This window comes from Pan troglodytes, chromosome 14, assembly GCF_028858775.2.
Source record: "Pan troglodytes isolate AG18354 chromosome 14, NHGRI_mPanTro3-v2.0_pri, whole genome shotgun sequence".
NCBI classification, from domain to species: domain Eukaryota; kingdom Metazoa; phylum Chordata; class Mammalia; order Primates; family Hominidae; genus Pan; species Pan troglodytes.
The window spans coordinates 88,957,795-88,985,475 of NC_072412.2; the positions used below are offsets into that span (position 1 = coordinate 88,957,795).

Here is a 27,681-nt window from a genome sequence, read left to right on the forward strand (position 1 = left end):
ATCATCATTGTCAGACATAAACTAGGCCTTAAAATTCGTATTCAAACTTTGAATACGTAATTATCTTCAGGTAAAACATGTAGTCTTTGAGATTTATCTGTTTGATGCTTTTGGAGATTCTTTATGGTGTAAAATATACATATACATAAAAAAGGAACTGCTTTAGTTTGAATTTCTCAATGTTAGCTTCTTGAAATAAGACAAAGAAAATGGAAAACTACAGTCATACTTCAGAGACACTGCAGGTTCTGGATGCAAAATCTCTGAAGTATGACTGTAGATAAAGCAACAAAACAAATATTGCAATAAAGCAAATATTGCAATAATGATAGCCACACTTTTTTTGTTTCTCAGTGTATATAAAACTTAGGTTTACACTATACTGTAGTCTAGTAAATGTGCAATAGCATTATTTTATGGATAAATATGCCAACAAGCATGGTCATCTGAGTCTTCAGTGAGTCCTGAATTTTTGTTGGTGGAGGACTTGTCTCAATGTTGATGACTACTGTCTAATAAGGATGGTGGTTGCTGAAGGTTGAAATGGCTGAGGTAGTTTTTAAAATAAAGCAATGAAGTTTGTCCCATTGACTGACTCTCCATTTCATGAAAAATGTATCATGCACTGCTAGTTGATAGCATTTTACCCAGAGTAGAACTTCTTTCAAAATTGGAGTCAATCCTCTCAAACCCTGCACTGCTTTATCAATGAAGTTTACGTAATATTCTAAATGCTTTGTTGTCATTTTAACAATGTTCATAAAATCTTCATTGGTTAGATTCCATCTCAAGAAATCACTTTCTTTACTCACCCCTAATATGCAACTCCTTGTCATTTCAAGTTTCATAATGAGATTGCAGCAAATCAGGCACATTTTCAGGATCTAATTCCTAATTCCGGTTCTCTTGCTATTTCCACCACACTGCAGTCACTTTCTCCATTGAAGTCTGAACACCCCAAAGTCTTCCATGAAGGTTGGAATCAACTTCTTCCAAACTCCTGTCAATATTGATATTTCGAACTACACCTATGAATCACCAATGTTCTTAATGGCATCTAGAATGGTGAATCTGTTCCAGAAAATTTTCGATTTACTTTTCCTAAATCTGTCAGAGGAATCACTATCTATGGCAGCCATAGTCATATGAAATGTCTTTCTATAATAAAACTTGAACATCAAAATTACTCCTTGATCCATGAACTATGGAATAACTGGGGTGTGAGCTAGCATGAAATCAGCACTGACCTCCTTGTATATCTCCATCAGAGCTCTTACGGGACCAGGTGATGTGAATGAACAATAATATTTTGAAAGGAATCTTTTATTTGGGGCCGCATGTCTCAAAATATTTAGTCAACCATGCTGTAGATCAATGTGCTGTTATCCAGACATGGCTCTTCCATTTTAGAGCACAGGCAGAGTAGATTTATCATAATTCGTTTTTTAAAAATTACATTTTAGATTGAGGGGGTACATGCACTTGTTTTTCACCTGAGTATATTGCATAATGCTGAGGTTCAGGGTCCAAATGACCCTGTCACCCAGGTACTGAGCATAGGACTCAATAGATGATAGTTTTTCAAGCCTTTTTATCCCTCTTTCCCCTCCCTCCTCTACTAGTCCCCAGCTTCTATTGTTCCCATCTTTATGTAGATGAGTATTCAATCTTTAGCTCCAACTTATGAGAACATGCAGTATTTGCTTTTCTTTTCCTGTGTTAATTTGCTTAGGATAATGGTCTCCAGCTGCATCCATGTTGCTGGCAAGAATATGATCTCATTCTTTTTTATGGCTGCATAGTATTCCATGGTGGTATGTACCACATGTGCTTTTCACAATCCACTGTTTATTGGCATCAAGATTGAATCCATGTCTTTGCTATTGTGAGTAGTGCTATGACGAACATATGAGTGCAGAATCTTTTTGTTAGAAAGAAGTGTTTTATTTTGACTATATACCTGGTAATGGGATTGCTGTGTTAAATGGCAGTTTTAACTTTTTGAGAAATCTCCAAACTGCTTTCCAAAATGGCTGGATTAATTTACCTTCCCACTGGCAGTGTATAAGCATTCCCTTTACCCCACAGCATTGCCAACATCTGTTGTTTTTTGACTTTGTAGTAATAGCTATTCTGACTGGTGTGACATGGTATCTCATTGTGGTTTTGAATTGAGTTTCTTTGATAATTAGTGACATGGAGCATTTTTTCATATTTGTTGGCTACTTGTTTATCTTCCTTTGAAAAGTGTCTGTTCAGTTTTTTTAGTCCATTTTTTTTAATGGAGTCATTTGGGTTTTGCTTATTGGTTCGTTATGGATTGTGGATATTAGACCTTTGTTGAATGTGTATTTTGCAAGTATTTTCTTTTTCATTTTGCTAGGTTGTCTGCTTACTCTACTGATAGCTTCCCTTGCTGTGCAGAGGCTCTTTAGTTTAATTAGGTCCCGCTTGTCAATTTTTGTTTTTGTTGCAGTTGGTTTTGAGGAATTAGTCATAAATTCTTTCTCAAGACTTATGTCCAGAATGGTGTTTTTCTTAGATTTTCTTATAGGATTCTTATAGTTTAAGGTCTTACATTTAAATCTTTAATCTATCTTGAATTAATTGTTGTATATCGTAAAAAGAAGCGTTCTAGTTTCATTCTTCTGCATGTGGCTAGCCAGCTGACCCAGCATCACTTATCGAATAGAAAATACTTTCCCCATTGCTTAGTTTTTGTTAGCTTTCTTAAAAATCAGATGGCCATAGATGTGTGGCTTTATTTCTGGGTTCTCTATTCTGTTCCATTGGTCTATGTGTCTGTTTTTGTACCAGTACCATGCTGTTTGGGTTACTGTTGCCTTGTAGTGTAGTTTGAAGTCAGGTAATGTGATGCTTCCAACTTTGTTCTTTTTGCTTAGGATGGTATTGACTATATGAGATAATTTTTGATTTCATACAAACTTTAAAATAGTATTTTCCAGTTTTGTGAAAATGATGTTGGTAGTTTGATAGGATAACTTTGTATCTGTAGATTTCTTTGGGTAGTTTAACCATTTTAATGATACTGATTTGTTTATGTCATTTTTTATTTCTTTTAGGAGTGTTTTGTAGTTATCCTCACAGAATATTTTACCTCCTTGGTTAGATGTATTCTGAGGCATTTTATTTGTGTGTGTATGGCTATTGTAAATGAGACTGTGTTCCTGACTGGGCTCTCAGTTTGAATGTTATTGGTTTATAGAAAAGTTACTAATTTTTATACATTGGTTTTATATCGTGAAACTTTAGTGAATTTGTTTATCAGTTTCAGGAGTCTTTTGATGGAGACTTCAGGGTTTTCTAGTTATAGAATCATTTCATCCATGAACATAGACACTTTGAATTCTTCCCTTCCTATTTTAATGCCTTTTATTTATTTTTGTTGCATGATTGCTGTGGCTAGCACATCCAGTACTATTTTAAATAGGTGTGATGAGATGGACATCCTTGTCTTGTTTCAGTCTTCAAGAGGAACACTTCCCAGTTTTACCTGTTCAGTCTGATGTTGACTGTGGTTTTGTCATAGACAGCTCATTATTTTAAGGAATGTTTCTTGGATGTTTAGTCTGTTGAGAGCTTTTATCATTAGGGAATGTTGGATTTATTAAAAGCTTTTTTGTCTATTGAGATGATCATATGGTTTTTGTTTATAATTGTTTTTATGTGATGAATCATATTTATTGATTTCTGTATGTTAAACCAACTTTGCAACCCAGGAATGAAGCCTACTTGTTCTTGGTGAATAAGTTTTGATATGTTGTTTGCATTTGATTTGCTAGTTATTTTGTAGAGAATTTTTGTATCTATATTCATCAGAGATATTTGCCTGTAATTTTCTTATTTTTGTGGGTGACTGCCAGGCTTTGGTATCAGAGTGATGCTTGCTTTCTAGAATGAATTACAGAGAAGTCCCTCCTCCTTAATTCTTTAGAATAGTTTCAGTATAGATGATGCCAGATCTTCTTTGTAAATCTGTTAGCATATGACGGTGAATCCCTCTTTGTCTGTTTTTTTTTTTTTTTTTTGGTTGACTTTTTTTTATTACTGATTGAATTTTAGAACTCAATATTGGTCTGTTCAGTGTTTCAATTTCTTCTTAATTCAATCTTGGAAGATTGTATGTTTCTAGGAATTTATACATTTTCTCTAGATTTTCTAATTTGTGTTCATAGAGGGGTCCATAACAGTCTCTGAGGAACATTTTCATTTCTGTGGCATTGCTTGTAATGCCACCTTTGTTGTTTCTGATTATCCTTGTATGGATCTCTGTTCTTTTTCTTTGATAATTTAGTTAGTGGTCTATCAATATTGTTTATTCTTTTAAAAATGGCTTTTGCTTTTGTTCATTTTTTGTATGGATTTTTGGGTTTCAATTTCATTCAGTTCTCTCAGTTTAATTTTCTGCTGCTAGCATTGGCGATAGTTTATTCTTATTTTGTGTCATATTTTATCATTAGTTTGAGATTTTTCTAGTTTTTTGAGTAGGTATTTAGCACTGTAAACTTTTCTCTTGGCAATGCTTTTGCTGAATTCCAGAGATTTTGATGTGTTGTGTCTCTCTTTTCATTTACTTCCAAGATTTTTTTTTTAATTTCTGGATTAACGTTTTTTTTACCTTGAAGTCATTCAGAAGCAAGATGTTTGATTTCCATGTAATTTTGTATTTTTCAGGGATATTTTTGGTACTGTTTTCTATTTTTACTTCACTGTTGTCTGAGACTATGATTGGTATGATTTCAAATTTTTTGAATTTATTGAGACTTGCTTTAAAATCAAGTAATGCGGTCAATCTTGAAGTATGCTCTGTGTATAATAGAGAATAACATACATTCTGTGGTTGACAGGTGAAGTATTCTGTTGATGTCTATTCTGCCCAATTTGTCAAGTGTTGGATTTATGGACAGAATTTCTTTGCTAGTTTCCTGTCTAATACTGTCAGTCGGGTGTTGAAGTCTTCCACTATGCTTGTGTGGTTGTCAAGTCTTTCATAGGTTTAGAAGTTCTTCCTTTATAAATCTGGGTGCTCCAGTATTGGAAGTGTATATATTTAGGAAAGTTAAGTCTTCTTTTTACATTGAACCTTTATCATTATGTAATACTCTTTTTTATTCTTTATTTTACTGCTGTTGGTTTAAAGTCTGTTGTATGTGATATAAAATTAGAGACTCTGATGTCTTTTGTTTTCCATTTATGTGGTAGATCTTTCTCCACCCCTTTACTTTGAGCCTATGGGTGTCACTACTTGTGAAATTGGTCTTTTGAAGACAGCAGATGGATGGGTCTTATTTTTTTATTCAGCTTGCCACTGTGTGCCTTTTTTCTTTCTTTCTTTTTTTTTTTTTTGAGATTGAGTCTTGCTCTGTCACCCAGACAAGTGCAGTGGCGCAATCTTGGCTCACTGCAACCTCTGTCTCCCGGGTTCATGCAATTCTCCTGCTAATTTATGTATTTGTAGTAGAGGCAAGGTTTCGCTTTGTTGGCCAAGCTGGTCTCGAACTCCTGACCTCAGGTGATCTGCCCACCTCGGCCTCCCAAAGTGCTGGAATTACAGACATGAGCCACCGTGCTTGGCCCCACTCTGTGCCTTTTAAGTAGGGGAATTTAGACCATTTAAATTCAGATTTAATATTGGTATGTGAGGTTTTGATCCTATTGTGAAGTTTTTAGCTGCTTGCTTTGTAATTTCTAGTAAAAATATGGAACTAATTTGTGAATCATCCTTGCTCAGGGGTCATACTAATCTATGTATCATTTCAATTTTATTATATGTGCTGCCGAAATGAGCATGATTTAGCATAGTTCATAAAAGCCGTAGGATTTTTGAAATGGTAAATAAGCATTGGATTCAACTTTAAGTCCCCAGCTGCTTTAGATCCTCACAAGAGAATCAGCCTGCTTTTTGAAGTTTTGAAGTGTGGCACTGAGTTTTCCTCTCTAACTATGAAAGTCTTAGATGGCATCTTCTTTCAATATAAGGCTGCATGGTCTACACTGAAAATCTGTTATTTAGTGTAGCCACCTTCATTCATTATCTCATATATTTTGTATAACCTGTTGCAGTTTCTATATCAGCACTTTCTATCTCACCTTGCATTTTATGTTATAGAGATGGCTTCATTCATTAAACCTCATGAACCAACTTCTGCTAACTTCATTTGTTTGTGTGTGTGTGTGTGTGTGTGTGTGTGGGTGGGTGGGTGGGTGTAGGCAGCTTTCTTACCTTTCTAGGCCTTCATAAAATTGAAAAAAATTAAGCCCTGGCTTTGGATTAGGCTTTGGCTTGAGGGAATGTTGTGCCTGGTTAGATCTTTTATCCAGACCCCTAAATCTTTCTCCATATCAGCAATAAGGCAATTACACTTTATCATTCATATGTCCATGTAAGTAGCAATTTTAATTACCTTCAAAACCTTTGCCACTGCATTTACAACATGACTAACTGTTTAGCACATCCTTTCAGCCTGTCTCAGTTTTCAACATGCCTTCCTTGCTAACATTAATCATGTTCACTTTTGATTTAAAATGTGATAACTATGACTCCTCCTCCCTTTTAAACACTTAAAAGCTATTGTAATTTTTTCATTCTAACATCTTGTAAATCATGAAATTCATTGCTTCATATTGCCCATATTTTATCTTGTTTTATTCTTAAAATTGCAGACTTTTAACATATTTGAGAATGAGATGTAACTTTTTCTTTTTTGAAAATCTCTCAATATAGCCAAAATACTTTTTGGCTTAATGGCATATGCAAAAGTTAGAGTACAACTTCTTACTTACCATTCCATTGTTTCTGCAAGTAACAAATTAAAAGAAATTCCAGGATAGATAGTTACATCTTCAACAATAACAAAAATATTCAAATATTGTAAAGTATAAATATAATACTTATTGTTTTGGTTTGTTTCATTTTGACTGACTGAGAATTTGTGAGGGACAGGTGCCACTCCCACCACCAGGCTCAGAGCCATGGGTCAGACATTTTACCTAGGTGGAAAGAAAGATCATAAAACAGAGAAATCACAAGCAATTTTCAAATTGTGACTTAAGTCAAATTGTGACTTTATTACCAAGACACAGTGGTGAAGCTTGAGATTAAGAATGCTTTCAAAAGTAAGGGAGGTCGTCATAAAAAGTAATTAAGAGGAAACTGGACATTATATCATTGATATAAGTTAACTATAAGACAGCTAAATTTCAGAGAGAGGCAAGAATAAAGACATTTGAGAAGAGCCCTCATAGAGTCACAACAAATCTCAAGCATTGACCATAAAAACGTATTTCTACAAGGACTCCAGACCCTTAAAACAGTGATCCAGTTATTTCACGTATTTTTTAATGCATTATTCAGAGTTGTATATTAATTTTAGCAGTATATAGATACACACACATATGCATATACACATACACATTTAGTGGTTGCTCTAGAACATATATATAATAAATTATTTTTAAGTAGGAGGGATTCTACTTTTCAGAGTATATTCCTGTTGTTTTTGTTTGTTTTTCAAATAACATTACAAAATAGAATATGGAAAAACACCTCATTCTGAAGCACTAAAATTTTATCATAGCTCCATATTTATGACTTCTGTAAGAATTGTTCTTCATGATTAGTGGCCCAGCGAATCGCATTTACTGAGGGAAAATTTATGCCTTGAAGACAAATCTCAATATCTGTTTTAGAACACAGGGACTGTTTTTATTCTTCATATATCTTATTTTATAAGCTTCAAAATTTATTATCAATAAAAACCTACCAGAATGGCTAAAATTAATATACAACTCTGAATAATGGGTTGAAAAATATGGAAATAGCTGGATTACTCTTTTAAGGGTTCTGGGAATATAAATGTTAAAGGTACTTTGGAAAGCCATTTTGCAGTAACTATTGAAGGCTAACGTATTTATAACCTACAGCCCACAAAATCACTCGCAGAGACATATCTAAGAGAAATTCATAAATATGTGCAGAAAAGACATGTACAGGAATGTTAACAGCAATATTCATAAGGTCTCAAACTGGAAATAATTCAAATTCCTATCAACCTTAAAATAGGAATAAAAAATAACTGAAGTTTATTTCAAAATTATATGTTGTTTTGATATATTAAAAAAAAGTTAGATGAATCTCACACATAATATTGCCTGAGCAACACCAGACACAAAGGAACATCTTGGGGTTACTAGATTTACAACAAAATAAGATAATGATATTGAGGACAGGTAATGACTGAGATGGGGAGACGTCAACAAGTACAGGGTGAATAGAAAATAATAGGTGTGCAGGAGTGCCTTAGTTTTGTAAAATTTATTTGACTGCACACTTAAGATATGTGTACTTTGTAAAGCTTATGTTATACTTAAAAAATAACTTTTAAAAATACAAAACGTTATTTCTACTAGGTATACTAGTATCTTTTCATATAATTTATACTTATTCTTAATATTGATATTGATATTTTTACTATGAGAAGTATTAAGAGAACAGAGGTGTTCAGAGAGACAGTCTTTTATATGGAAAGACATTTAAGGGATAAAGGTTAGTGACTAGTAAAAAATATTGTTAAGAAATAAAATCAGCACAAAGCAAGCATTCTGTTCAGCTAACTTATTGTATTTATATTATAACCGTAAAAATTATGCAAATTAAGCACACAGTAAATAAAGAGCATCCTATATAATTTAGTAAACTACATAACCAGGAAAAAATAGAGATGAAGAAAAGAATTTTTTTGTCCCATTATTCTCAATACAAGTAAGTACTTGTTAAGAACCTCCTCTTTTATTGTATTATACCTATTCTAGGTGCTAGAAAGACAAGTTTTTTTAAAAATTGTTTTATCCTATCTCTCAGCCCCTGGCTGTACCATATTCATATCTTATAGATTTCATCTCCATTTCTATTTTTCAGGTTTATCTTTCAGGATATCATTGTGGTTATATCTATGGGTAAGAAACTGTTTCGTGATACCCACACTTTTGAGATATATTTTTCTCCTCTAATGAAATCCTTTTCTTCTTTACTAACTGGCCACTGAGAGACAAGGATCTCTGCTATTTCTAAAACACCCCTGCAAAAAAATAAGAATTCTTGGACCTACGTGCAGAATCTAATGAAATTACACACCAGGAAATCATGCTGGGCCCTGACAGAGTACATTTATATCGACATCAGCATATCTTGGTTTTCTGGCTCCACAGATCCTAGATCATCACATGTTTGTGCTCTTCCCTAAAGCTATTGACTCTGCATTTACTACTTCTTTATGAGTAGGCCTAGCCCTTTAAAGTAAAGGTAAAAGCAGAAGGACTTTCTGAGTTAAAGACTATGTAGATTACTCTGAGCCCCACAGAGCAGCGGTCCCCAACCTTTTAGGCACCAAGGACCAGTTTCATGAAAGAAAATTTTTTCATAGACCTCTGGCTAGGGGATAGTAGGAGATGATTTAAGTGCATTACATTTACTGTGCACGTTATTTCTATTATTATTACATTGTAATTAATGACACAACTCACCATAATCTAGAATCAGTGGGAGGCCTGGGCCTGTTCAAGCCTTAGATTCTCATAAGGAGTATGTGCAACCTAGATCCCTCACATTCACAGTTAACAACAGGATTTGTATTCCTTTGAAAATCTAATGCCACTGCTGAACTGAGAGGAGGTGAAGCCCAGGTGGTAGTTTGAGCAATGGGGAGCCACTACAAATACAGATGAAACTTCCCTTGCTTTCCTGTTGTTCACCTCCTGCAGTGTGGCCCTGTTAATAACAGGCCAAGGACTGCAAACTGTCTGTGGCCTAGGGGCTTGGGACTCCTGCCTTACAGAATATATTGGGAGACGGAACATCCATAGTTTCCCATCTGTGCATTTCTGATATCTGAGTATGGTGATCCAAAATGTGCATATTTGAAACTTAATCATCAATGTGATAAGAGTAAGAGGTGGAACCCTGAGGAGGACTATAGCCCTCATGAATGGGATTAGTTCCTATATAAAAGAGGTGTGAGGAAGCTGTTCTCCACTCCTGCCCCTTTACCCTTCTGTCTCTTCTGACCCATGAAGATGCAACAAGAGGTGCCATCCTGGAAGCACAGATGGAGCTCTCACCAGACATTGAACCTGCCAGTAACTTGATCTTAGAATTCCCAGCTTCTAGAGCTGTGAGATATTAATTTCTATTATTTATACATTGTTTCAGTCTTGGGTATTTTATTATAGTAGCACAAACAGACTAAGACACTGAGGTTTTACTTATAGAAAAAGAAACATGAGAAGCCTGAATGAGAACTCCTGGTCACAAAATTACATGATGCAGTATCTAGCACACTGATGAAAGCCCTGACAATGCAGGAGAAGCCTGGGAACAGCATGACTTGGAAGATCTATCTTGCCCCACAGGTTCAAGCCAACACATTTAAGAACATAAGCCCTTTTCCTACTCTATAGGAGAATAAGATATTATGTAGAAAATCTCCACTGAACCATTTCTTTTGATACCTTCTGCTACTGTGCAACTCATCAGGTCATATGTAGCTATTGAATCAAATTACAGTTCTCTTTTTTTTGCGTGCAGTTTTTTACTTCGTAATTTTATTATCAGCAAGTGTGGATTCTATTGCTAAGAAAATAAGAAGTAAAATATGACAGCTTGGACAAGGCTATAATTCTATCTGATAGAAATAATGTTAGGACCTTAGCAACCCATATTTGCGTGGTGAAAACAAAGCAACTAAACGAACCCACTCTTGTTCCGAGTTTCTCCCTCAGTCTTATTCTCTCTCTCTCCCTAAACCACTTTGCTGCTTTCTGTCTTGTTGATCTGTAACAATTTCTTTTAAAAATTGTTCTTTAAATCTTTTCATTTTCACTAGATAAATGTAATGTCTTTCCCACCTTCATATTGCTTATATTCCTTATGTCACAAATAATTATCTTTCAGCAACAGCAATTTTATGTCATATTCTATTCTTAAATTATACTTATTTTTAATGTGAAATTTATATCTTGAAACGTAAAACACGTGAAAAGCAAAAATGTGCTTTAAAACCAAATACGTTTTAAAAATGAGTAGTCATACTATATTCAGCCATTCAGTGGTTTACACGAACACACTCAAATGAAATAAAACAAATTCTACATGGTCTTTCAGTCAAACTAGCTACAGGATTGTGGCTTACATTAGCGTTTGATTTATGTTTGTCTATAATTGTGATTCACTGTGGATTTCATCCAGTTGGGGAAAGCCAACTGCACTGGCATTCTCAGGCACTGTTATTCTCTTCCATGAAAGTAATTTTCCACATCCCTACTATAATTAAGCACAACATTTCACATGAATTAGAGGAAATGTTTATTTCTTTCAGGCTCATATTGAGTTGAAGGGCACCAATCTAGAAACTGCAATGTTAACCAGAGTTTTCATAAATACTGAGATGGTGAAATGGCCATGTCTTTTCTAGAAAATACTCTAGCTCAATGTAGTCATGGGACTATATTAAGATAACCAAGCATGTATGACCACGGCTAATTATTTCAACACATGTAGAAAGATCCAAAAACTATATAACCAACTCACAAGTTTTCTTCTCTGCTCATGAATTTTATAAATATATTAGTGCAAACATCTTCTAAAAATTGTACTTTCATAAAAAGGGATTTCAGTAACATCTTATATGATACCATTTATCTTTCTAGGGTTTTTCTTTTTTCACTTTATCTCTTTATTTTTATCAGAGTCCCGCTTAGCTTATTATCTGACCTTGACATCACAGCCAAGCCCTAAATCAAAGCATTTTATCACTCTCTATTTTTGCCAAAGAAGATCCTGAACTTTTCTTATGCAAGCAATAACTATTTCATTTCTGTGACTTCTTATCATTTCTTTAGCCACATCATAAGTATAATCTTATGTTGACAAAGAAAGTTCTATTATACTTTTTTTGAAGAAACATGGTGAACAAGTTGAATAAGACCTCTTATTTTTTATACTCCTAAACATTTGTTTAACAACTTTAACAACATTTGTAAAACATTTTGTTAAAATGGTACTAAATAATAGTTTTTTTCCAGTTCTGTTAAGAAAGTCAATGGTAGCTTGATTAGGATAGCATTGAATCTATAAATTGCTTTGGGCAGTATAGCCATTTTCACGATATTGATTCTTCTTATCCATGAGCATAGAATGCTAGTTTTTTGAAAAGATCAACAAAATAGATAGAACACTAGCCAGACTAATAAAGAAGGAAAGAGAGAAGAATAAAATAGACGCAATAAAAAATGATAGAGGGGATATCACTACCGATCCCACAGAAATACAAACAACCATCAGAGAATACTATAAACACCTCTATGCAAATAAAGTAGAAATTCTAGAAGAAATGGATACATTCCTGGACACATACACCCTCCCAAGACTAAACCAGGAAGAAGTTGAATCCCTGAATAGACCAATAATGAATTCTGAAATCGAGGCAGTAATTAATAGCCTACCAACCAAAAAAAGTCCAGGACCAGACTGATTCACAGCCAAATTCTACCAGAGGTACAAACAGGAGCTGGTATCATTCCTTCTGAAACTATTCCAAGCAATAGAAAAAGAGGGAATTCTTCCTATCTTATTTATGAGGCCAGCATCATCCTGTTACCAAAACCTGGCAGAGACGAAACAAAAAAAGAAAATTTTAGGCCAATATCCCTGATGAACATCTATGTGAAAATCCTCACTAAAATATTGGAAAACCAAATCCTGCAGCATATCAAAAACTTATCCACCATAAGCAAGCTGACTTCATCCCAGGGATGCAAGGCTGGTTCAACATATGCAAATCTATAAACATAATCCATCACATAAAAAGAACCAATGGCAACAACCACATGATTATCTCAATAGATGCAGAAAAGGCCTTCAACAAAACTCAACAGCCCTTCATGCTAAAAACTCTCAAAAAACTATGTATTGATGGAACGTATCTCAAAATAATAAGAGCTATTTATGACAAACCCACAGCCGATATGATACTGAATGGGCAAAATCTGGAAGCATTCCCTTTAAAAACGGACATAAGACAAGGTTTTGACCAGCTTCTGAATTTATTGATTTTTTGAAGGGTTCTCTATCTCCTTCAGTTCTGCTCTGATTTTAGTTATTTATTGTCTTCTGCTATCTTTTGAATTTATTTGCTCTTGCTTCTCTAGTTCTTTTAATTGTGATGTTAGGGTGTCAATTTTAGATATTTCCTGCTTTCTCTTGTATGGACATTTAATGCTATAAATGTCCCTCTATACACTGCTTTAAATGTGTCCCAGAGATTCTGGTTTGTTATGTCTTTGTTCTCATTGGTTTCAAAAAACATCTTTATTTCTGCCTTAATTTCATTTTTTATCCAGTAGTCATTCAGGAGCAGGCTGTTCTGTTTCCATGTAGTTGTGTGGTTTTGAATAAGTTTCTTAATGCTGAGTTCTAATTTGATTGCACTGTGGTCTGAGAGACAGTTTGTTATGATTTCTGTTCTTTTGCATTTGATGAGGAGTGTTTTACTTCCAATTTTGCGGTCAACTTTAGAACAAGTGAGATGTGGTGTTGAGAAAAATGTACATTCTGTTGATTTGGGGTGGAGAGTTCTGTAGATGTCTATTAGCTCCATTTAGTCCAGAGCTGAGTTTAAGTCCTGGATATCCTTGCTATTTTTCTGTCTCATTGATCTGTCTAATATTAACAGTGGGGTGTTAAAGTCTCCCACTGTTATTGTGAGGGAGTCTAAGTCTCTTTGTAGGTCTCTAAGAATTTGCTTTATGAATCTGGGTGCTCCTGTATTGGGTGCATATATATTTAGGATAGTTAGCTCTTCTTGTTGCATTGATCCCTTTACCATTATGTAATGCCTTCTTTGTCTCTTTTGATCTTTATTGGTTTAAAATCTGTTTTATCAGAGACTAGGATAGCAATCTCTGCTTTGTTTTGCTTTTCATTTGCTTGGTAAATCTTCCTCTACCCCTTTATTTTGAGCCTATGTGTGTCTTTGCACGTGAGATAGGTCTCCTGAATACAGCACACCAATGGGTCTTGACTCTTTATCTAATTTGCCAGTCTGTGTCTTCTAATTGCATCATTTTGTCTGTTTGCATTTAAGGTTAATATTATTATGTGTGAATTTGATCCTTTCATTACAATGCTAGCTGGTTATTTTGCCTGTTAGTTGATGCAGTTTCTTCACAGTGTCGATGGTCATTAAAATTTGGTATGTTTTTGCCGTGGCTGGTACAGGTTTTTCCTTTTCATGTTTAGTGCATCCTTCAGGAACTCTTGATTTCACATGATTTCCAATATTGTAGGGTTTTCTTGCAGGTCTATTAATGCCTAGTGTTCCATTAGTGGAACGAACGCTAAGCATGTGGGAGTTTTATTTATACACTCTGAAGAAAAACAAGAAAATAACATGTAGGAGTTTTATTTACATCCTACTGTTCAAGGTCATTGCAAAAGTCTGATTTTTCACACAAAAAATTTGCAACTGCTGGCATAAATGGGTTAATTCTTTCTTTATAAAGATCAGAGTTTTCATGAATTACCACAGCATTCAAAATAAACATTTATCAAAGACAAACCAAGTAGTGGCAGAGAAAAATGAACTAATCAAATAGCAAGAATAAGCAAATATGTTCCTGCAACTTATTCTGTGGCTATCTGTAGCTATTTATCATTCATTCATGAGTATATCAAAGTTCATACTATTATTTGGAAAAAGGCAGAGTACCGGTTGATCAACCTCTCAAACAAATAAAAGTTTTTAAAGAGTCTTCCCTATCTTTACTTGCCGGCAACATGCAATCAAGAAAACAAAAATAAAGGAGAATACATAAGCTACTCTAATAGGCCAGAATTTGTAGAGTCTGCTTATTGCAAGGAAGTTGTACACATTTTCTCTTTCAAATTTATCACTAAACATAAAGCCAAGCTTAACTAATTACCTAATTTCTTTATATGTTCATTGATTGGAAAAATATATGTGATATTCATGGGAAAAAAGGGAAAAAACCAGTAAGCCCTTTCAAAGGTCATATTGTCTTCCTCTTCTTTTTCATCAGCATATTATTTTGAAAATAGCTGCTGATGGCAATTCTTACACAAGACCATTCCTTCCTTTGTAGAATCATATAATTACAAAAATAGTTCAAAGTAGAAATTAAAGCGTATGACAATGCAAAGATATGAACATTTGGGAAAACCATAGCACAGGCAGTGCTAAGAGCAGGAAGGGAAGAAAAGAGGGCACAGTGAGAATGGGCCATTTTCTTTATAGTACAATGCCCATGCTGTAGAATATATGATCACTTATAACAATAATAAAAATTGTTAATTAAAAGAATAAAGTCCAAATTTCTCTCTGAGATTGTGATGAATGTTGGGTGAGAAGAGAATCATAGAATTCTCATTATGCACATACAAGATCCTGAAAATTCCCAGACAGACATCGGAATTGACCAAGTTACTGTGTAATCTCCCAGTGATGGGAAATCAGAGGAGATTTTTCCGCCTCTCTACAAAGCCACTCGATCCTCATCCTAATGCTACATAAGCACATAATTTTGTCTCTTATGCAAATTGCCAGTGCTCTATATTAAATCTTCAGGTTTTTCTTTTCCAGCCATTTCAAGAGGTAGGTATTTGAGAATGCCACACATAGTGAGCTGGAGGGTTCCATAAATGAAAGATATTTTTTCCTGATACAATTTATCTTTGAAGTGATATGTGCACAAGCTGATTTATTCTTTGAATTCTTAGCTGTGGTTTCTAGGTCAGAGATTTTAAGATATGCATATAACAGAGAATTTCCAGAAAAGACACCATTTAAAAAAATACAGAATCTAAATGAATGTAATAAAACCTATACAAATGTAACATTGTTTTGTTTGGTAAATTTACAAATAAGTTAATCATTTACATATTTCTATATACTGTATAGTGTTATTTTAATGTATTCCCCATGAAGGAGATGCCTGCAATGGGAATAGTGACAGGTTGAAATGACCCAACATGTGAGGAATGCAGATATATGAGCTAGTGTGCTATAATAGGAAAGTTTTAATCTCTCTTCAAGATTTGAGCGACAGAAGATCAGAAATGTATATCAAAACATAGTAATGTATTTTAGATGGGAATTGAGAAAAAAAAACATTTGCTTAAATAGTAAATTATCATGATATAGGCATTATTATCACCCATGAGGAATAGTTTGGTATTTCTAGATTTATTGTAGAATACATAAATAAGCGTGTGCAAGTTTTTCTATTTTGGAAAGTGGGGGGAAATTGCATTTAATACTGTCAAGTCCCCTGTTGGTCACTTTTCTCATATTTTCTTTTCCACTTATTTTGTGGTTTTTGGCAATGCAAAAAAAGCAGTCACTGCAGGTGGGAAGAAGAGTTCAAATTCTGACCCTAGGTCTTACAAGTTATGTAATCTTGTAGAATTTATTTCGAATCTCTGAGCCAAGGATTCCTCATCTGTTCCAATAAACTAAATATAGTATATTGGTATATTGTGTAACAGCTGTGATAAATTTATATACACATATATACAAACATACACATACAATACACAGACAGCACAATGGCAGTAAAAGATGATCATGAAATTTAGGTGTATATACTCTGAAGCACAGTTCCAATATGTGTGTATTTGCCATATCTTGGTTCTCAGAGGCTTGTAGACTTTCAAAAATTGTTTCAAAATTGATTATATATAAAAACATTTATATTTCATGAAAAATATATCTATGGATTAAAAGCTAAACACAGCTATACATTTTTAATTGCCATTACCAGGAGTCTGTTTCAGTGTCTCTATTTAATTTTAATTGGAAGGATTTACCTGACAGATGACTTCTGAAACACAGTGTGTTGATCCTATTAAATTCTGCTTGCATAAGATTAAACTTGACTGTCACTGGCATTAGCCATTTTCACTCTCTCATTGACAGAATTGTTCCCAGGGTGACACCTGTGTCCTCTACTTTATTTCTGGTCCAGAGATCTAAGAGAAATATAGAAATATATTGCAACCTTGAAAATATTCTTAGATTATGTTGTTGTTGTTATTAAAAGCTCTGGTTTTATGGAAAAGTAGAATACAATTTCAAATTTTATATGTTCTTTATATGATAACTTATTAATGTTATAGCTAATTATACAGGAGGTTAAATTTCCATTTATACAGTAATTAAATAATTAGAAGAACATTGGACACAACATTTATATTGTACATTTTCTTTGAAAATGAATTATTTTTGAACTAAATAATTATCCATAATTATCTATATAAAATAATTATCTATATAGGTAATGCTATATAGATATTAATCTATATAGAAAAATTTAATATTTTTGAACGATATAATTATTCATAATTATCTCTATAAAATAATTATCTATATAGATATCTATATAGAAATTCTATATAGATAATTATCCATAATTTATTTAAATTTCCTGAAATAATGATCATTTTAAATTTTAGATGTTTAGGAATCAGAATGTATTTGTATTATTTTATGGTTTAAAGGAATTATTTTCAAAATAAAAAAATAATACTTCACTAATTTTCATTTATCCACTTGAATTAATTTTCATGACTAATCTGTTGGATTAAATTATTAAAGTTTTGTAGAAAAACACCCATATAATTGTATTTGAGATATTCTTACTTCATACATACAATGTTGCTTGTCATCTTCAATTTGACACATATTATATCATATCATATTTAAATATATTTTCTTTTATAGGTTAAAGTTGCATATCTATTATGTTGTCCATGGAGTTCAATACTTCCAAACTTAAGGAAATTTACATATTTCATAATTATCAGTTTATTGGGTTTCTGTGTACAGCAAAATAGCTTTTTCTTGCACAGTTCTATCTTATTTCTGACATTTTATGAATGGTGGGATACATTGGTATATTATATATTTTTATACTGGGCCAATATTTCTTTACTGAAACACAACTATGTACTCTTAGGTATATTTGCCCAAACAACTGTCTGCAAGGATCAACAAAAACCATATTCAAAAATTTATATTTTATTATGTAAATGTAGAAAATAAATAAGTGCTTTTAACATGGTTTTTTCTATAATAAATGATAAGCATGCATATTTTAGCAAATGTATGTTTACAGAGACAAAAATGTAATTTAAACACAGTTTTAAAAATGTTATGCTAATTACAATTCTTTTAATAGATTTGTGTCACCTTTGAGATCATTCAACTGATCTTTTGAAAATTAAGAAGTACATCGATTAAGGAGACCTGAATTTCACATGCTAATATGAGACCCTGAAAGCTATTCCCTGAATTAAGGATAAAGTATATCAGATAACTAAGACATTTTTTGTGATTAATGGAGAGAACAATTACCAGAGGTATATATTAAAAATATTTTTTAATCTCTGATGCAGAGAATGGACTAATCTATCTAATGACAAGTTCAATTAGAGCCAACATCTGTTTGACTTTAAGGTACATTCCTAGAGTAAATAAATAGCCAAGATTGCAGGATATGTGGCAATCCTTGGTAGAAATGACATTGGAAGAAGAGATGTTTTTTCTGTTCTTTTTGAAATATGTAAAAAGAGTGGGTGAAACATTAAAATAGGCATTATATTTACCCCTTAGGATGTCAACTATGAAAAAGTAACACATGTTATTTAAAACTCAGTTTATACATAAAATGTAAAGAGATAAATTTTTAACTTTCTATTCTAATAGAGATCACAAAGTGTAGGCATTTAAACTATTTCAATATTGACAGGAAGAAAATAGCCAAATCCAATAGAAAAATAGGGAAAATATATGAAGAGGAATTTTACTGTGCAGCAAATCCAAATAGTCAATACAAACATGAAAACATGGTCAAATTTACTGATGAGGGATGCAAATTAGAGCAACAACAATATGTAATTTTAGAATAATACAAGTATCAAATTATAATATACCTCTATGTAATACGTAATTTTTGCAGCAGTGAAGGAAAAAGGGTGATCTTATACATTGTTGAATGAAGTGAAAAGAGTTAGTAACAATTTTAGAAAGCAATGTGCAAACCAATGTTAAAACTAAAAATATTTCAACAACCCATCAATATTATTCAGTTGTTACATTCCAAGATTACATATTATATATTATGTAGCAAACAAATGTTACCAGAATAGACGCATCGGGTAATTTATTGAAATATTTTTTTATATAATGCAAAAAAAGAAATCAAAATGAAAAAAGCTGATAAAGTATGCTACTTCTTTGTCATGAAATATTATGGTCATTAAGTAGACTATGTTTAGTCATTATTTTCACTAGTACACTTGGGGTTATTTTTACAATGCATTGCTGGATGAGAAAAGCAGGATTTAGAAAAGTGTGTAGGAAATTCTATTTTTGGAATTAATAACATTAAAGAAATGTGCCTTTGTGTTTACCTCTAAACACATAAAAAATTAATGTATGGGCTCAGCAAGTGATATAAAAGAACACAGTTAAACTTTCAATATTGATCTCATTCCTGGTGGTATGAAAGAGTGAAGGCAGAAGGAGAAAGCTGATGTTAATCTATTCTATTCTATGTTATTTTTTCCCTTGCTTTTTAAATATTATATGCACCATACAAATTATTATTTACTTCTGTAAGGTATCATGAGTGCTCAGAAATAACATTTGGTTGTTTTGGAAACCTGATCTTTGGTATATTTTTAAAGTGAATAATGGAAGAAACTTTTGTAGTCCCAAACTTACTCAAGTCAAAACTTTAATGTAATGAGAATAAATAAGCCATGTGTCGTTTTCTGTTTCCTGTCACTTTAACAGAATATAGCAGACTGGGTAATTAATAAAGAAGGGATGCTTATATTGCTCAAGGTTCTGAAGGCTGAGAAGTTCAAGAGCATGGCAGTGGCATTCAGTAAGGAGCCTTCCATGTTGGAAAGTCAGAAGGCAGAGGCGAGCATAAGGGACAGAGAGAGGTAACAGTGGCCAAACCTGCTTTATAGCACACACTCACAGTAACTCATCCACCCTTGTGATAGCGTTAATCCATTCATGAGGGCTTCACCTTCATTACTCAATCACTTCTTACTGGGTCCTCACTGCTTAACACTGTTACAATGGCAATTACGTTTTTAACACGTGGAATTTGGGAGGCACATTCAAACCGCAACACCTTGATTCTCCCTATGTACATTTTTAGAGTCCACACTTAAGCATTTTAGTTTAGTTCATTTATGTATTCCAGTTTAGTTTCTGGAAAAATATAAATTCTTAGTCAATACAAAAACTAATTAATTTTTTACCAAGTGACTAGTCAGAAACTAGTTGCAAATTGTTACATTTATTTGACTACATTGACTTGTCAGTGAACTGTGACAACAGGTTAATACATTTTCAATCAATTGAAATAAGTTAACTCATTTAGACTGAAATTAGCTAAGAGAAAATGATAATATTAAATGGCAACAAAGCCTAAAGTAAAGTGTGTGGACTTTAGGACTTTTCTGGACCTGACATACACTGTTAGAACTTTTAATATATGTTATATTAAGCAGACATTGATTGTCAAAAATTAGTGTATAATATTATATGCCAATCTTTCTATGATTAAGTATTCTCAAATAAGTGATTGCACTTATGTCTCTAAGTAAGCTCTGAAATGGAAATAATAGTTTTCATCTCCATTAATGTAATTGATATTAATAAATAACACCATAATTATAAATTAGTAACGTATCTACTTCCTTATATGAAAATGTCATAAATTTATAATACAATGGGAGGCTTTTCTTTTTATTCCAAAATTAAAGAAATATAAACATAAAATTTCATGATACAAGATATGACAAAATAGATGCTAATACATTACTCAAAGCCCATTATTAAACTTGAAACAAAAATTTATCTTCTCATTTCATGAAATATCAAGAAGACAAAGTGTTATGAATATCCTATTGCAAAAAAGCATCTATTTTATTATTAGAACAATCTTTTAACTATTACTATCTGATGAAATGGATTTTCATGTGCACAATTTCAGACTGTAAAAAAGAATGAAGTATTTATTTATTTGTTTTTAGTATAATCTCCTCAACACTGAAAATTCTCCTTTCAAACCTGCACCAATTCTGGCCAAATATAAAGTATTCATGGATTAAACCAATACAAAGTTATGGCCAGAACAGTCAATATGCAAGTGACATGGATTTAGGATTTATGTCTGTCAAGAATGTGTTATCTTGAATCAACACGAATGTTGCAAAACAACACCACAACACCACTCCTCGAACCATGCAACTAACAGAAACCACATTTCCAATTGTGCTATAAAATGCAACTTTGTTTGCTTTTAGAAATCTTATGAATTATATAGTATCGTGGAATTTCCTGTTGCCAGTAAAACTGTACTAGTAATATTCAAACTAATTTGAGCACATATATCTATTGAACCTTGATGAAGGATTGCCACAAATAATTTAATACTAAGTTTAGGTTATTGAAAACATTATTAGAATATGACTTCAGAAATATTGTTCCAATATATTTGGAACTATTCATGGTGCTAGCCCCAGTAATAAATAGAATGAATATATATTATTTATTTGAACCATAGGATGAGAGTTTTATTGTATAAATTTATATATGATACGATATGATATGAAGTTTTAGTCCTCTATACACTTGCTACCTAAGGATGAATTCTTTTTTAGACTTTATACTTTCAATTCTACATATACCATTAGAAAACATCAAATTATTTTAAAAGTGTTCAAAATATTATAAATTGTATGAATTTTAAAATTATTTTGATAATGTTATCATTTACACTTGTATTTTATTTTCCTTTTGTCAAGGGTTAAATCAAACAGTATCTCCAATTTAGTGATTCTGTGCAATATTAGTAGAAAGAAAACAAGAACAAAAATAACCACAGGACAGAAAGAAAAAAGTATCAATTTCATTTTTATTTTTAACTGAAGTACCACATTTTCTGTTATTGGAAAAAAATAACTGCAGAAATTATCCTGTCTCTATGAAATTTTTGTCTTTGAAATTCACTTAAAAATATATAGAACCTTTGAAGGACCTTATTAGCTTCTTATCTTTTAATATTCCCCAGCTATTAAATCTTATTCAAATCCCTCTTTCTTAAAATATTAAACCAATATTAATGTATTTCTTCTAGCTTGAAGGAATACTTGGATGAAATAGAAGCCATCTTTTATGAATGTCATTTTTTGGAACCAGTAGAGTGTCTACAAGTTTGGTGGGTAAAGATAAGCATGGGAGTTAAACTTTTTTATAGATATTATTTAAAAATGACTTTCAGTACACTGTAGACATGCAAAATAAGACTCATGTCAGAAATTAAGAAAAGCAGCATGTTTGAGAGAAAACTTAGAGATATAAGGGATACATTACAGAAAAATGACAGGGAAGGGGACACCAATGTAAAGTATTTAGATTCTGATCACACGCAGGATGAAAACAATACAAATACATTCTATTAAAAGCATGGGAATAATCTTAGGATTTTGTTAAAATGAAAGTTTATGTATACCAATTAAAACAATTATTTCCAAATTCCATCAATATAACATAAGTCAATAGACCTAATTTTGATTTTAGATATTTTTTCTCCATACACTAGTAGTAGCTTGAATTTGTCATTTCCTACAAAGACACATAACTAAGCATTTGGCTGTCTAGACAAATTACCTGTATGTGTGTTTGTTTGTTTTTTCCCTAAGAACATACAATCAGAAGATGTAATGTTAATAAATCTGATTAAGTATACTAATGTAAATTAGTTACAGTTTAATACAGTGGATAGAACATTAGACTGGCAGTCCAGAAACTAGCATTTTTGCATGAGCAAGGACATCACTTATGTGACTTTGTAGAATATTTGTGATATGGTCATATCATTCCATAGAACAAAATGACTTAATCATTTATGTTTTAGAAATTCATATGGACTCTTATTCCTTCCACCCATAACATTTGATACATTCTTCAAAATATACTAGAATTTTTAATTAAGATGTGAAAGGAGAGGTCAATGTTTTTTCTATTACAAAATGTCTATTTTAATGACGAGTAAGGAGCATGAATGTATTCAGTGATTTAGAAGCAATTAATTACACAAAGATTAGATCAGAATAATGTAAATTAATTTTTGGCAGTTATTACTGGTCTTTGATAGATCATGCAAGGGAAAAAAGTCCTTGGAATTCATTTTACTTCTGCCTGTGAAAAGATCACAGGTACATTTACAGTCAAGAGACTTCATAAGTCTTAAAATTTGTGACAGGAACTTGAAGAACTCAGGCAATAAAGAAAGCTAGAGACTGAGTATCCTTTAATTTGCTCTGAATTATCATGAGGATGCTGCATACCATGGAGGTATTAAAAGTGTGTGATTTATTTGCTTTGTTTTGTCTGAATGTTCAGCATTGTACTGCTGTCTCTAACAGTAAGATATATTTATACGTAAGTTAGCACCATTTAACTCCTTAACTGTATGGGGAAAAATGTCTGTCAGATGATTCAATGAACATCACCTTATATCAATGCCAATTTTCTTTACATCAAACATAAAGATTTCATTGAAATATTTTTATAATAACTCAGAAGATGTAAAAGGAATGGCAGAATTTGGAAGACATGAGTGAGAAAAATCTTTAATTCTTCCTTCCTTCCTTCCATCTCTTACCCTTCAGAATAATAAAAACAAAAAAGAGTAAGAAAAAAATCCAAGATGGGCAAGTAGCATTATGCCTGTTGTCAGTTTTTGTTTATTTGTTCAATAATCATTTGATAAAGGTAAGTGGCACATTTAAATTATTTTTTGAACACCTTGGAACATAGAATTTATATAGAAATTGGAATAACGATTATATAATTCAAACTTTCACACTATGTCCACCATGTAGGCAAGAATGTTCTTTTAAATTGCCAGGAAATTCCTTAGTGACAAAAGAAATGGGAAGCAATGTGTGATTCCAATAAAACCATAAAGTCCATATATTTTGGGGAATTGTTTCTATTTAAAATTTATGTAATTCTGTTATGTTTTCGAAGTACACAATTACACACACCATCACCAACTGCAAATGAAAGAAAGATCTTCAGTAGTATGTCATTTTGGTGGCAATCACACTTAAGGATAGGGATATGTTCTGCTGATTTGAAGAAGGATAATCTACATAAATTATTTAGAATTCTTCTGGACATGCGATTTGATCATTCTCTCTATTTACTTATTTTTCAGTAATTTATTTATATCTGTGTGGACCTGGGGTATTTATTTTAAATGTAGAGAGATAATCCAATATATTATGCATTTTCTGCTCAATTTGGTCCAGCTTTTGCTATTGAAAAATCTTTCGAGTGAAAGGTGTCCTTTTGACATATTCCCAAGGGGTGTGTGTGTGTGTGTGTGTGTGTGTGTGTGTGTTTGTGACAGAGAGGAGGAGAGAGAAAGAGAGAGGGGAAGAAAGAAAGAGAGTGATATAGAGAGACACAGAGAGTCTGTGTGTATGTTTTGTGCACTTTATTAACTTCTGCAACTGTAAGATGCTCCAGGCTAATCCTGTAGATTTCTTCCCCTGTGATAGATTCTGCCATTTATTCAAAGAACCTTAGTTTCTTTTATTGAATAATAGTATTCAAAACCTAAATCTGGCTGCTAGATGTTCTCATTATCAATGAGCATTGTTAGCCCATTTTCATACCACTATAAAGAACTGCCTGAAACTGGGTAATTTATAAAGAAAAGAAGTTTAATTGCCTCAAAATTCAGCATGGCTGGGGAGGCCTCAGGAAATGTACAATCGTGGTGGAAGGCAAAGGAAAGGCAAGGCACTTTCTTCACAATGTAGCAGGAAGGAGAAGTGTCAAGCAAAGTGGGGAGAGCCCTTTATAAACCCATCAGATCTCATGAGAACTCACTCACTATCATGAGAACAGCATGGGGGAAATTCATGATTCAATTACCTGGTCTCTCCATTGATGTGTGGAGATTATAGAGATTTTAATTCAATATGAGATTTGGGTGGGGACAAAAAGCCTACCCACATAATTCTGCCCCTGTCCCCTCCAATATCTCATGTCACCATCACACTTCAAAACCAATCATGCCTTCCCAATAGTTCTCCAAGGTCTTAATTCATTCCAGCATTAACCCAAAAGTCCAAGTCCAAAGTCTCATCTGAGGCAAGGCAAGTTCCTTCGACCTATGAGCCTCTAAAATCAAAAGCAAGTTAGTTATTCCTAGATACAGTTAGAGTACAGGATTCCTAGATACAGTTAGAGTACAGGCATTGGGTAAATACATCTGTTCCAAATGGGAGAAATGTGCCAAAATAAAAGAGCTACAGGCCTCATGCAAGTCCAAAATCAAGCAGGCACTCAAGTCTTAAAGCTCCGAAAGGATCTCCTTTGATTCTATGTCTCATATCTGGGTCAAATTGTTGTAAGAGGTGGGTTCCTGTGATCTTGAGCAGCTCCACCCCTGTGGCTTTGCAAAGTAGAGCCTCCGTCCCAGCTGTTTTCCTGGGCTGGAGTTAAGTGTCTGCAGCTTTTCCAGGCACACAGTGCAAGCTGTCTGTGGATCTACAATTCCGGGGTCTGGAAGACAGTGGCCCTCTTCTCACAGCTTCACTAGGCAGTGCCTCAGTGGGGACTCAGTGTGGGGGCCCCAACCCCACACTTTCCTTCTGCACTACCCTAGCAGAGGTTCTCCATGAGGGGTCCACCCTTCAAACAAACTTCTGTATGGAAATCCAGTCACTTCCATACATCCTCTGAAATCTAGGTGGAGGTTCCCAAACATCAATTATTGGCTTCTGTGCACCCACAGGCCCAACATCATGTGTAATCCACCAAGGCTTGAGGTTTGCACCCTCTGAAGCAATGGCCTGAGCTGTACTTTGGCCCCTTTTAGCCATGGCTGAGACACAGGGCAACAAATCCAGAGACTGAACAAAGCAGCAAGGCCCTGGGCCCAGCCTAGGAAACCATTTATCCCTTCTTGGCCTCTATGCCTATGATGGAAGGCGCTGCCATCAAGACCTCTGACATGTCCTTGAGACATTTTCCCCATTGTCTTGGTGATTAACATTTGGCTCCTGGATACTTATGCAAATTTCTGCAGCTGGCTTGAATTTCTTCTTAGAAAATGTTTTTTTCTTTTCTATCATATAGTGAGACAGCAAATTTTCCAAAATTTTATGCTGTGCTTCCCTTTTAAACATAGGTTTTAATTCCAAACCATCTCTTTGTGAATGCATAAAACTGAATGCTGTTGACAGTACCCAACTCACTTCTTAAATGCTTTGCTGCTTAGAAATTTCATTTGCCAGATACCCTAAAACATCTCTCTCTAGTTCAAAGTTTCACAGATCTCTAGGGAAGGGGCAAAATGCTGCCAGTCTTTTTGCTAAAGCATAGCAAGTGTCGCCTTTATTCCAGTTCCCAACAAGTTTCTCAACACCATCTAAGACCACTTTCACCTGGACTTTATTGTGCATATCACTATCGGCATTTCAGTCAAAGCTATTCAACCAGTCCCCAGGAAGTTCCAAACTTTCCCACATCTTTGTGTCTCTTCTGAGCCTTCCAAACTGTTTCAACCTCTGCCTGTAACCCAGTTACAAAGTTACTTCTGCATTTTCAGGAATGGTTACAGCAGTGCCTCACTATCTTGGTTCCAATTTACTGTATTAGTCTGTTTTCATACTGCTATAAAGAACTGTCTGAACCTGTGTAGTTTCTAAAGGAAAGGTTTAATTGACTCAGTTCAGCATGGCTGGGCACGCTTCAGAAAACCTACAATCATGGGAGAAGGTGAAGAGGAAGCAAGGCACCTTCTTCAAAGGCAGCAAGAAGGAGAAGTGCCAAGTGAAGGGAGAAAGTCCTTTATAAAACAATCAGATCTCATGAGAGCTTACTATCACAAGAACAGCATGGGGGAAACTGCCCCCCAAGATTTAATTAACTCCACCTGGTCTCTCCCTGGACACAAGGTGATTATGGGGATTATAATTCAAGATGAGATTTGAGTTTGGACACAAAGCCTAATCGCAACAAGTACCATCACTTCTAGACCATTTTAACTCACAGAAAATAAATATATGTGTGTATACTAAACTGCATAAGAACACACACCTAAAATATATCCATATGTAATTATCCATATCGACATTAAGCAGAACATGAGTTCATACTGATGTTCCCCTACTCTAATCCATGACAACATGGATTATCCATCCTCTCATTGATGATCTTAATATCCCACTGTAAATGTAAGAAATTGTTTCTCAACATTCACAATTCATTTAGTTAGTTTCATACATGTAGAACAGTATTATAGTTGTCAACTGTACTCCTGTGGGAAACAACACTATCAATTAGAGTATAATTTGTACAGTTTGTTTGACATTTAGTGTTATAGTATCCATTTAGAACATAACTTAGGTCGGCACTGCTCTTTGCCATATTTCCTCAGTGAGATTGTTTCATACATTTAGAATGCAGTTACATTATCTTGTCATACTCTGCATTCTACCCTAGGATCCCATGATCTCTTAAACCCCATTAAAAAGTGAGC

General features: G+C 33.6%; 1 pseudogene; it reads right to left on the reverse strand.

The window, feature by feature from the left end:
* Positions 1–5,714: 5,714 nt before the first annotated feature.
* On the reverse strand, positions 5,715–5,811 carry LOC112205263 (U6 spliceosomal RNA; annotated as a pseudogene).
* Between the last annotated feature and the right edge of the window lie 21,870 nt (positions 5,812–27,681).